At 42.8% G+C, this 12,391-nt stretch overlaps 1 long non-coding RNA gene across 3 annotated transcripts in view; it reads left to right on the top strand.

Annotated features, from left to right (window-relative positions):
• The window catches only part of LOC116100575, a 15,763-nt gene extending 6,976 nt beyond the window's left edge, over positions 1–8,787 (top strand). For 2 of the 3 annotated variants that reach the window (XR_004122641.1, XR_004122643.1), the window contains exons 2-3: positions 6,274–6,457; positions 8,317–8,787. This is a non-coding gene — a long non-coding RNA (uncharacterized LOC116100575). The remainder of the gene's footprint in view (positions 1–6,273; positions 6,458–8,316) is intronic. The other variant, XR_004122642.1, reaches the window with a different exon arrangement.
• The last annotated feature ends 3,604 nt before the right edge of the window (positions 8,788–12,391 follow it).

Genomic DNA, 12,391 nt, shown 5'->3' with positions numbered 1-12,391 from the left:
AAAAAGAAAAGAAAAAGAAAAAAAGAAAGAGAGGAAGAGAGAGAGAAAGCAAGAAAAGCTTATATGAGACTGGGGAGAGAGTTCAGTGGGTTAAAGTGCTTGCCATGTAATTGTGGGGACCTGAGTTTGAATCCCCAGACCCCATGTGAAAAGCTGAATGCTTACTGTGAGCTCCTGTAATCCCAGTGTTTCTAAGGGCAGAGGAAAAGTGGAGAGTTTCCCAAAGCGCTCAGCTACCTATCCTGGAATACGCAGTTGGAAAACAACAAATACACCCTGTCCAAAACAAGGTGGAAGAGGAGGGCCAGCATGTGAGACTGCACTGACCTGCCCCCCCAACACACAATCAGAGAGAGAGAGAGAGAGAGAGAGAGAGGAAAGAGAGAGAGAGAAGAACATGTTTTATTTTAAATGGGACATCAAGGCAATAGGCCAGGAATTAAATTACAACCTTAACATTTTAATTTTACACTTTGAGTCCCCAGAAAGCAATAATTCCTAAAATCATGAAAACATGGTGAATTAATTATACAGACAAAATGGGTTGTTTGAATCATTTTATGCTTGATGTCTTACAGAGGTACTTAGAACTTCAGTCTAGAGATAGTATACTTCATGAGATCATTATTTATTTAAAGTACTACAAACGAGGGCTGGAGAGATGGCTTAGTGGCTAAGAGAGCTTGCTGCTCTTACAAAGGACCCGTGTTCAGTTCCCAGCACCTACCTGGTAGTTCACAATCCAAGCGTGCTCAAAGCAGACTTACATGTAGGCAAAACACTCATTCATATAAAATTTTTTAAAAAGTAAATCTGTTACAAAACAAACACTACAACTATTTGCAAAGAACATTTAAACAGAGGGATTTTTGTTGTTTTGTTGGTTTATTTATTTTTTTTTTATTAAATAGCACTTCCAGGATTGACCTATATAAGGATGTGTCTTGTATTGGAGATCACAAACTACAAATAATAAAGTATATCACACTGTCTCATACAGGCTGGTGTTCTATAGGAAAACCAATAAAGATAACTTAATCTTTCTCAAGGAAAATGTTCAGCATTACAAATTTATTGAGGTCGTACCTCTATCTAGTTTGCCTTGCTTTTTGTTTTTTGTTTTGTTTTGTTTTGTTTTTGAGACAGGGTTTCTCTGTATAGCCCTGGCTGTCTTGGAACTCACTCTGTAGACCAGGCTGGCCTCGAACTCAGAAATCCACCTGCCTCTGCCTCCCAAGTGCTGGGATTAAAGGCGTGCACCACCACCGCCCGGCTTACCTTGTTCTTTTCTGTTATTATTTTTCTTTTTCCCCTGCTCTACACGTTGTTTGTTTGATTAATTGATGTGAGGGTGTGTGTGTGCAACAATCTGCAGTAGTTGCTTATCTCCTTCCACCATGTAGGTTACAAGGATCGAACTCAGGACATAAAGTTTGATGGCAAGCACCCTTACCTGATGAGCCATTTCAGGAGCCCTTTGGTTTGCCGTTTTTCTGACTTTGTTTAGGTGGACTAATTCTTCCTAATGTTTTTTTTGTTTGTTTTTTTTTGTTTTGTTTTGTTTTTTCAAGACAGGGTTTCTCTGTGTAGCACTGGCTGTCCTGGAACTCACTCTGTAAACCAGGCTGGCCTCGAACTCAGAAATCCACCTGCCTCTGCCTCCCAGGTGCTGGGGATTAAAGGCGTGCGCCACCACTGCCAGGCTATTCATTTTTATATTATATGCATCTACATGTATGTCTGTGTGAGAATGTCAGATCTTGGAGCTACAGACAGTTGAGAGCTACCATGTGGATGCTGGGAATTGAACCCTGGTCTTCAGGAAGAAACAGTCAGTGCTCTTAACCAATGACCCATCTCTTCAACCCTCTCCTAATTCTTGATTTACAGGATGTTCCTTAGGATTAACTCTTTGAGTTGATAAATAACCCCCAAACGCTGAATTTAAAGTGTGTGTAGAAAATCCTCTTTCTGTTGCTTCAGGGTCCAGCTACTGCAAGAACTCGTTTCTTAAAACATGTGTCCTCAGCACATAGCATAGTCCCCGCAGAGTTCTTCAATCTGATCAATATTCACAACGGCTACTGCACAGTCTACATTAATATCTTCACCTGCCGTTATGATCAGTTCAGTTGCCTGTGACTCCTTTTAGTGAAAGCTTTAGTGCACTGTCAGTTCAAACACTTTTGTTTTCTTGAGTCAGGGTTTCACTAACATGATAACCCAACTAGCTTCAAACTTCTATTCCATTCTCCTAAGTCCTAGGGTTGAACATATGTATGCCTGGCTCCTAAGGGGTTATTGGTCAAGACAAGTTGAAACTCTTTTTCTTCCTTGGATCTCAGCTTTGTGGTCTTATTTCTCTATCTAGTATGTATCTATTATTTTATTTTAGTGTTGGGGATTGAACTCAGGGTATTGCACAAGCTAAGTGTGTCCTTTACTGTTAAGTTGTACCGTTAGCCCTGAAGTATATGTTATATTTTTAAAAATTATTTTATGGGTACAGCTTTTTTGTTTGTTTGTTTGTTTTGTTTTGTTTTGTTTGTGAGACAGGGTTTCTCTGTATAGCCCTGACTGTCCTGGAACTCACTTTGTAGACCAGACTGGCCTTGAACTCAAAAATCCACCTGCCTCTGTCTCCTAAGTGCTGGGATTAAAGGTGTGCACCACCACTGCTCGACGGGTACAGCTATTTTATCTGCATGTATGTTTGTTCACTATATATATGCCTTGTGCCTACAGAGTCTAGACTATGCTGCTGGACCCCTTGGGACTAGAGTTAGAGCTGTTTGTAAGCTGCCATGTGGATGCTGAGAATTGAATCTGGGTCACCCACAAGAGCATGAAAGTGCTCTTAACCACTGAACCACATCTTCATCCTGTATTAATAGCTTTAAGAAGCATCTTAGGGGCATCAATATGGCCAGTGGGAAAAAGCTTTTGCCATACAAGCCCAGTGATCTAAGTTCCCCAGAATACGTGGTGGAAGGAGAGAAACAACTCTGAAAGTTATTCATGTACACTATGGTATATACATAAATATCAGCACTCACACACACTAATAATACACAAACAAATAAACAAAAACACAGAATTGTATATATATATACATACATACATACGTACTTACATACATACATATATTATTATTTTTTAAAGCAGCAGCACCTTAAATGTCTTTAGAAAGGTCTTTGCTTTATCAGTGCAATTTTTAAACCATTTCAGCTGTCAGGTGCCACCATCTTTCTGTTTACCCTACCGCCTACTACCCAGATAGGAAGCTTGCTAATGATGCTATTTATAGCTCACAAGTCAGTTCTCTGGCAATCTCTTTTTTTTTTCTTTTTTTTCTTTTGGTTTTTCGAGACAGAGTTTCTCTGTGTAGCCCTGGCTGTCTGGCAATCTCTTATGCAAACAAATCCTGTACTCTTGACCTTGATTAAGAATGAGTCTGACGCTGCCGGGCAGTGGTGGAGCACGTCTTTAATTTCAGCACTTGGGAGGCAGAGGCAGGCAGATTTCTGAGTTTTAGGCTAGCCTGGTCTACAGAGTGAGTTCCAGGACAGCCAGGGCTACACAGAGAAACCCTGTCTCAAAAAACAAAACAAAACAAGAATGAGTCTGACTATATTAGTCAGGATTCTTCAAAGAAAAGTGTGTGTGTGTGTGTGTGTGTGTGTGTGTGTGTGTGTGTGTGTGTGAGAGAGAGAGAGAGAGAGAGAGAGAGAGAGAGACAGAGAGAGACAGAGAGAGACAGAGAGACAGAGACAGAGAGACGGAGAGAGAGACAGAGAGAGAGACAGACAGAGAGAGAATATGTAAGGAATCAGTTATGTAGTTATGAGAGTTGGTAAGTTCAAGCCCAGAGGGCTAGAGGTATTGTTCTGCAGTAGTATCAGGTTCTCTGTATTAAAAACAAAAACACCACCTACCTGCCCAACAGAAAACACCAGCCAAACAAACAAACAAAGCACTATGACTCGTACCTATAATCTCAGCTTGTGGGAGATGGAAGCAGTAAGATCTACCTTTTTGGTTATATAGCGAATTTGAGTCCAGTCTAGACTAAATAAGATCCTGTCCCAAAAGAAAAAAGCAAACAAAAACATTAAAATCATAAAAAAATGATAATATTCGAAGATTAGGGCAAACTAGGAACCCCAGCAGAATTTCCACATCAATCGTGAAGCAGAATTCCTTCTAACGAAACCTCAGATTTTGCTTTAAGGCTCTTAGCTTTCAGCTGATTCCAGCATGTCACTTATGGAGAATAATTTTCACTTAGAACTACTCAGTTGTCATTTAATCCCAGCACTTGGGAGGCAGAGGCAGGCAGATTTCTGAGTTGGAGGCCAGCCTAGGCTACAGAGTGAGTTCCAGGACAGCCAGGGCGATCCAGAAAAACCCTGTTTCGGAAACAAAAACAAACAACAACAACAACAACAAAACGAGCCAGTTGTCAAAATTGAAATGTTAATCACAGCTGGGCAATGGTGGCAGAGGCAGGAGGATCTCTGTGAGTTCAAGGCCAGCCTGGACTACAGTGTTCCAGAGCAGTCAGGGTTACAAAGAGAAATGTTGTCTGGAAAATCTAAAACAAACAAAAACAAGAAGGAAAGAAAGAAAAGAAACATTAATCTTAATTAATAATCAAAACACCTTCATAGGTATTGAAATGAGACTTTATCCTTGTCTTCCCCTTGAATTGGCATTCTGTCCTCATATCTGAAGTTGCCCATTCTTCCCCTAAAAGACCTTTACCTTGTGCTTTAGAGACCCAGAGAATTGCTCTGTGAGGAGACAACTTACTGGATTTTCATAAATATAATATGTTAGTAGTATTCACTTACGAGTGCAGCCACTGCTAGAATGTTCCTGAGGCTAGCTTACAAAAGCCTTTGCTCTAACCCTTGGATGGCAGTGAAGTCCGTTCTAGGAATTAGAAGTGCATTGTGTATGGCTTTGGCAGTCGTTACAGGGAGAGTTTCAGATGCAGGAGGACATGTGAGTGTGGCTGAGTACACACTGCCTGCAGCTGGGATGAAGCAAGGTCTTGACTAACATCAGTTTGTGCCTCAAGTTTGTGTCTTGGGAGAATAAAGCCAACACTGGAAAGGGCAGAGCTGGGGGTTGTAGTTAGCCAGGATGGCACTAAATCAGAAGGGTGAGGAGAGAACCAGACAAGAGACTCCACAGTGGAATTTGCCCAAGTACTGGAGGGGAGAGGTGAGCACCATGCTGTTCTTTGGCAATGGAGTATAGTTTATATAAACATTGTGTTGTAGATGAGTAAGATAGAGGTCCGTTCTCCATTGGCACTGGCAAGGACTGTTGGGGAGGGGTCAGTTCTATTTCCAGTTTTGTTTGTTTGTTTTTGCTTGTTTGTTTGTTGTTTGTTTGTTTTTTGTTTTGTTTTGTTTTTGAGACAGTCTCACTATTTAGTTCTGGCTACCCTGGAACTCATTATGTAAGCCAGGCAGGCCTTGGACTTAGTGACAGACCAGCCTGCCTCTGCCTCTGCCTCTGTGGTGCTGGGGTTAAAGGTATGTGCTGCCACCTCTGTCCTATTTTTGCTTCTTGTCTGGGGAGAAGAAATAACATTAGACCTGTTTGCCTCTCAGCCTATTTGCTCAGAGAGCTCACTCTTTAGGTTCCTGTTTTTGACAGATTCTCCCTTCTCATAGGCTAGCCTTGAGCTTGCTAAGTAGCTAAGAGTGACTTTGATTTTTGTTTGTTTGATTTTTGTTTTTCGTTTTTTGTTTTTTCGAGACAGGGTTTCTCTGTGTAGCCTTGGCTGTCCTGGAACTCACTCTGTAGACCAGGCTGACCTTGAACTCAGAAATCCGCTAAGAGTGACTTTGAATTTACGATCCTTTTACATAGCAAATTGGAGGCCATTTTGAGCAACAGGAGACCCTGTCTTAAAAAATAAAAAAGAATCTGTCCCACTCCAAATAAACAAAAAAGATTACTATATCTGTTTGGTGTATACTTCAGAGGACAGAGGGGCACAATGATGGAGAAGGCTGGGTGGTTTTTTTTTTTATGATTTATTTATTTTATTTTGTACAAGTTACTTTATGTGTATGAATATTTTACCTGAATGTATGCATGTGTACTATATATACGTAAAAACAGACACAAGCAGGAGATGCTAGTGGGAATATGGCAAGGCACAGCTCTTCCGGAGGGGAATTTGGCAAGATGGAGCAAAATCACATGTATGCTCTCTTTTTGGTTCATTAGTCTCTTCCTAAAAATCTGTTGCAGAGTTCTATAAGAGAAACTTACCAAGAGCTGGATAAGGCCCACGGTGAACAACCATACTCCCAGTGCTGGGAGGCGGAGCTGGGATAATAAACACAAGTTCTTGCTGGCCAGGGATGGAGAGTAGGCCCTATCTCAAAGAGGAGGAAGAGGAAGAGTAGCAGAAGCAGGAACAAAGGCTTACTAAGTAAGTTCATTAGTAGATGGTAATGACCTCAGTGCACAGCTCTGCAGTGCCCCCTCCACAGCCCCACCACTCACCCACCCACCCTGCCCACCATGGTCCCTGCCTCTCTGACAAATGTGCACTGACCGACCACACACAGCACACTCACACAGCCCTTTATTCTGGGCTGATGGTATCAGACCCAGGGAATACTAGGAACATCAGTCAGTCCTCAAAGGTCCAGGATAACCATAATTGCTATTTCTAGTAATGGCCAAATGAGCCATTAATCTTGCAGCATTTCAGGGATTCTTTAGAGGTAGATACATGAAACCAGTGTGGTGGCACATGAAGTAGAAGGATCAAAAAAGTTCAAGATCATCTGCAATGCTGTAACCTGGAGTTCTTGCACATGAGAGCTTCCCAGAGCCTGGGGAATCTGTTGGGTTTAGGGTGGAAGCTGAAAAAACTCACTTCAGAGACAGAAGCTTAAGGATGAAAGCTTTATGTTCTGAGCGCTCAGGTCTCTGATCACATTGAGGGCTAAACTAACCATAGCTTGACAGCTAGAGAACAACAGGCAACTAGCCCCTTACTTCAAGGCAATCTGTCACTGTGTCAATCATTAATCAGTTCATTAGCTAGTTAAAACTACCAGGTCTCTTATTAGAAAGGCAAACAGGTTTGTCTTGCTCACAGGCTTCATGTTAAACAGGTTTCAGATGTAACTTTTTCTGTTTTTGTCTTTGTTTTTTTCAGACAGGGTTTCTCTGTATAGCCCTGGCTGTTCTGGAACTCACTCTGTAGACCAGGCTGGCCTCGAACTCAGAAATCCACCTGCCTCTGTCTCCCAAGTGCTGGGATTAAAGGCATGTGTCCCCACTTCCCGGTTCAGATGTAACTTTTTACTATTCCTTTATGTAAAGGAACACACTTCACAGGATGGCTCCCAATAGTCAACCATCTGTATCTCATAGTGAGTAACTGTCTAGGAAAAAGGATGTAAAGTTTATGTAAGGTCTGGGGAGATGAAAGCTTAAGCTGTGAGGATCTAAGAAAGTGTTTTAGGGTCTAAGGATGTGTTTTAAGGTTGGTAAATGCAAGTGATTGCTTAAATGGTGATAAGAAACTGATTTAAGGCCCATCCAAGGAATGAGAAATGCCTCCGATTTCTTCCCCTCGCTATGCTACCATTGTATTAGGACTTGGAAGGGTCTGAGTTCTAACTCTGATCAATGGAGTTCTGATAAGTTATTAGTCTAACTCTGGTAAAACATACCATGGTGAGATCCACTATCTTGGTCACAAGTTCAAGACTGTAAGCTTCCTTTTGGTTGTTCTTTCTCATTATGCTGACTTCATATCCGGCCAATCTTCTGGATAGAGGAAGAAGCTCCTCTTCCCCCGATGCTCCCCAGAAGCTGTCTGCCCTTCCTGAGCTCACCTTAAGGAGTGCTCATGCCTTTCACAAAAAATGTTTTACCAGACCTCCACTATGACACAAATATGGGATCTAGTACCTTTTTCTACAATATGGATTTCAGTACAGACTACAAACAATTTAACCTGTCCAAAATTTATCTCTTTTTGAAAACTTAAAAAGATTCTTGTAAGCTTCAGGACATCCACTCGGGCCCACCTTTGATGGGTCAAATGGATTCCAGATAAGTACCCTTGTCCATCGATAGCCTGAGTTTTTCCACTTATTGCCTATTTCAGAGTGTGAGATCCCTCCCCAGTTCCCTGGTTTGGGGACTTCCTTCCCGTGAGCTACCAAGACCATAGGCCTAAAAGTTTCAAATGTAAACCTAAGAAAAAAATATTTTCTCCCTAACCCACTTAACTTTATCTTCTGCTCTTAATATATATGTCTTTTCCAGAATCCTGCCAAGTCCAGGTGTTCACTCGAAATCTGCATCCAGGGTGACTGCTCACAGGTGCTCTGGTCCAACCTCACCGATACTCCAACTGGGCCTGCACCTTCCCCCCACAAGTGACATCCCTCCGCAACCCCAGTCAGCAGGAAGTAATCTGAAGAACACAATGCTCTCACTTCTGCCCCACCATCATATCACCCCTCCCTAGCTCCCCATTTTTCATTAAATGGGAAGGGAGAGACATCAGTTTATAGGCAGTTCAGCTAAGGTCCTTCCAGACACATAGCAATGGCTTATGTCATCATCTGCCACCACCAGGTACAGGTGGCCTGGTGTACACCCCAGTTGGCTCTCACTCCCTCTTCTGTCCTTCTCTGTCTCCCCATTCCCTTGCCCTCATGGGTCTGTTCCCATCTGTCTGCCTCTACCCCTCCTCCAGGTCCCTTCTCCCAAATAAACCTTCTTTATGCCTGCTTTGTTACATAGTGTGATTTTTTTCCAGGGGTATACCTTGGCACGGTCCTAGCTAGGTAACATCCCCCGCCCTTCGAGGTACTATATTTCATAACAATCTGAAACAGGTCCCCGAAGGGAAATTATACAACATCTTTAAAGGATGGGAACACAAAGCGGGGGGGCTGTAATGTTATGTTATTTTGACATTATGGGTTAAACAAGGGAATACCTGGTGGAGACTGGGCCGTATTCAGGCACCTGGCTTCAAGGTCCTAATTCAGCTTTTACAGCCAGGTCCCCTCTTGGACTCTGGCCTGGAATTTTAGAATGGTAAGAACAAAGGAGTAGACGAGATGCATGTAGTCAATTAAGGTACAACAGGAAACTGGTTATATATTTTTATAACTTATGCACCTTAGTTTAGATAGCAGCAGTTCCTATATTCCTTACCAGTTAACAGACAATTAAGAAAATATTTGGAGAAGTGGGATAGGTGTTCATTCCTAGGCCTGGGAACATGAACTTGTTTGACCTTGTGAGCAAGATGGAAAACTTGTTCTCGAGATGGCTGGAGTCAAATAACTGTCTCCTTACAAGTTGTCCCTGAGATATTTGGACTCCAACAACTGTTTACAAGAGAAGCTGCTCAGCTGTAGGGAAGTCCCCAGCTCCCCTACGGCCTGGGACCTAAAACCGCACAGTTTAGTTTCTCCCTGTGATTAAATGGCATCTGAAAATGAAATGGCCGTCCTGAGAGTAAGCTGCTTCTGCTTGTCACCAGCAGGATCCAGCTTCAGCCCCAGTCCCTTTATTACTGTTTCTTTTAAATCTCACCTAGGTATAACTGACAAACATGAACTGAAGGTAGGGGCTAGGTGGGCTAGGTAATATGATATACACATGTATTGGTTTTGTTTTGTGTTAATTTCTTGGACAATGTCTCAATTATCACAGGCTGGCCTTGAAATCAGTAGGTAGCCAGGGCTAGCCTTGAACTTCTGACTCTCTGGCCCTTACTCCTGAAGGTTCAGATTACAGGCATGTGCCGCTGCTACTTTAATTTTTTTTTTTTACTTAAATTCTTTTTTAGGTTTATTTGTTATTTTATGTGTATAATTGTCTTATCTGCCTGTGTATCTGGCGGCCTGAAAAAGCTCCTCTCTCTCTCTCTGTGTGTGTGTGTGTGCTCGTGTGTGTATGTATGTGTACAGTGAGGGGGTGAGAGGGTCTTTAACTGAACCCAGAGTTCACCCATTCTTCTACAATGGCTGACCAGTAAACTCCAGAGATCTCTGCTTGTCTCAGCCTGCCTGGTACTGGGAGTAGGTGGGTGCTATGCCCTTTTTTTTTTTTAATCAGAGTGCTAAATCCACACTCAGGTCCATCATGTGTGCACAGCAAGCCCTCAACTGACTGACCTATCTCTCCAGCCCAATTAATTTTTCGTTTCTGTTCCTGAGGCTGTTCATTCTTGTTTGTTTGATGGTTTTTTAAGGTAGGGTTTGTCTGTATAGCCTTGGCTGTAGGGTTTTTTGGTGTAGCCTTGGCTGTCCTGGAACTCTCTCCATAGACAAGTCTGGTTGAGAACTCAGAAATCCACCTGCCTCTGCCTCCCCAGTGCTGGGATTAAAGGCATGCGCCACCACTGTCCAGCATAACTGTCCACTCTTAGTGGCACAATTCCAGCCTTAGGAGAAGCTGCTCAATGCTCCCCCAGAATCAGTTTGTTCTGCTTCCTCCCCAGGGGGTCGGAGACCTGCACTTTGAGGAACCTCCGTTCTTGTTCTCAGAGGCTAAAACCACACAGACCTATCTTCTGTTTCCTCTTTGGAAACAAAGGTGGTTTTTGTTTAGCCAGAGATGACTTGTGAAATTCATTTCCAGGTGTGAAAGGGACTCAGTAGTTGAGCAAATCCATTCTGGAAACCCCTCTGTTTTGAGCTCAAAAAAGGAGATCCGAGGAGCTATAGCTGTTGATTGGTGCATGTCTTTAATTTCAACCCTTAGGGTAGGGGGCAGAGGCAGGAGGATTTCTATGAGTTTTAGGCTAACCTGGTCTACATAGTGAGTTCTAGGCCTGTCACTTAAGAAGTAAAAACTGGCCGGGCAGTGGTGGCGCATGCCTTTAATCCCAGCACTTGGGAGGCAGAGGCAGGCAGATTTCTGAGTTCAAGGCCAGCTTGGTCTCCAGAGTGAGTTCCAAGACAGCCAGGGCCATACAGAAAAACCCTGTCTGAAACAAACAACAACCAAAACCAAAACCAAACAAACAAGAAAAGAAGTAAAAACTGAGGCCAGGCAGTGGTGGTGCACGCCTTTAATCCCAGCACTCCAGAGGCAGGCAGATTCTGAGTTTGAGGCCAGCCTGGTCTACAGAGTGAGTTCCAGGACAGCCAGGGCTACACAGAGAAACCCTGTCTCAAAAAACCAAAAAAAGAAGAAGTAAAAACTGTTGGACCGTGATAATGGTGTCCAGAACTTAGGAGGCAAACGCAGGCAGATCTCTGAATTTGAGGCTGGACCAGTCTATCGAGTGAGTTCCAGGATACTCAGGACTAGACAGAGGAACCTTGTTTTGAAAAACAGAGGTGCTGGGGAAGGGAAGGGAGAAGATGGAAGAGGAGAGGAAAAGAGGGGAGCGGGAAAGGGAGAAGGAGAGGGAGAGAAAGATTGAGGGTTCCAGGGTTCAGAAAGGGCAGAGCAATGTAGGTTACTCATGGTATGTGCTGAGGCTGAGCAAGCTCAGCTTCATTTCTGCTTCCTCTGTTCCATGGCAGCTCCTCAGCCTATGAGATGGCATCTTAGCCTTCTCAGTTAACAGTCTCTGAGGATTCCCTCACACACATACCAACACCATCTCCTAGAATCTCCTAAGTGATTGGAAATCCAGTCAAGCTGACATTGAAGAGTAACCTTCACGGTGCTCAAAGCTTAAATGAATGGATAGACATTACAAGGTGGCTTTGGTTCTAAACTGTGGTTAGAAAAAAGAAGGGCTTTATTGGAAGAATGTGAAGGCTTGCTTGCTTCTGACTAAAGAAGGAAAGTTTGAGAACAGAGCCTGATGTTTATAATCCTTGCAACTCAGGATGTAATTTAGGAGGATCACAAGTTCAAGGTCAGCCTGGACTACAAAATTGAGTTCAAGACCAGCCTGAACAACTCATTGAGACCGTGTCTCCCAATGAAATAAATAAATAAAAGGGTGACAAGGAAATGAATTTAGTGGCAGGGCACTTGCCCACCATGTGTGGGGTCCTGGGTTCAATCTCAAGTAGAGGGGTGTGGGAAAGTCTGTGTGTGTGTGCGTGAGAGAGAGAGAGAGAGAGAGAGAGAGAGAGCTCAAGCGAGCTGTAAGGGCTGGAGGAAAGAAAAGAGATAAGAGACTCTGGGTGTTTCATGTATCATCTCTTTAGAACATTTTTAAGATACTTGTGGGGTTTTTTTGTTTTTGTTTTTGTTTTGTTTTTTTTTTCTTTTTTCTTTGAGATTTGTGCTCAAGATTCAGATGATCTTGAGGAATTAAGAAAACGTTGGTCAAGAGATACACAATTTGTTAGAAGTAAGTTATAGAAATCCATTGTTCAGCATGGTAACTATGATTTTTTTTTCTTTTTCTTTT

Source organism: Mastomys coucha, unplaced genomic scaffold (genome assembly GCF_008632895.1).
Source record: "Mastomys coucha isolate ucsf_1 unplaced genomic scaffold, UCSF_Mcou_1 pScaffold21, whole genome shotgun sequence".
In the NCBI taxonomy this organism is placed as follows: domain Eukaryota; kingdom Metazoa; phylum Chordata; class Mammalia; order Rodentia; family Muridae; genus Mastomys; species Mastomys coucha.
Note: the sequence above shows the minus strand (reverse complement) of the source record. Positions and strands in the feature narration are given on the sequence as shown.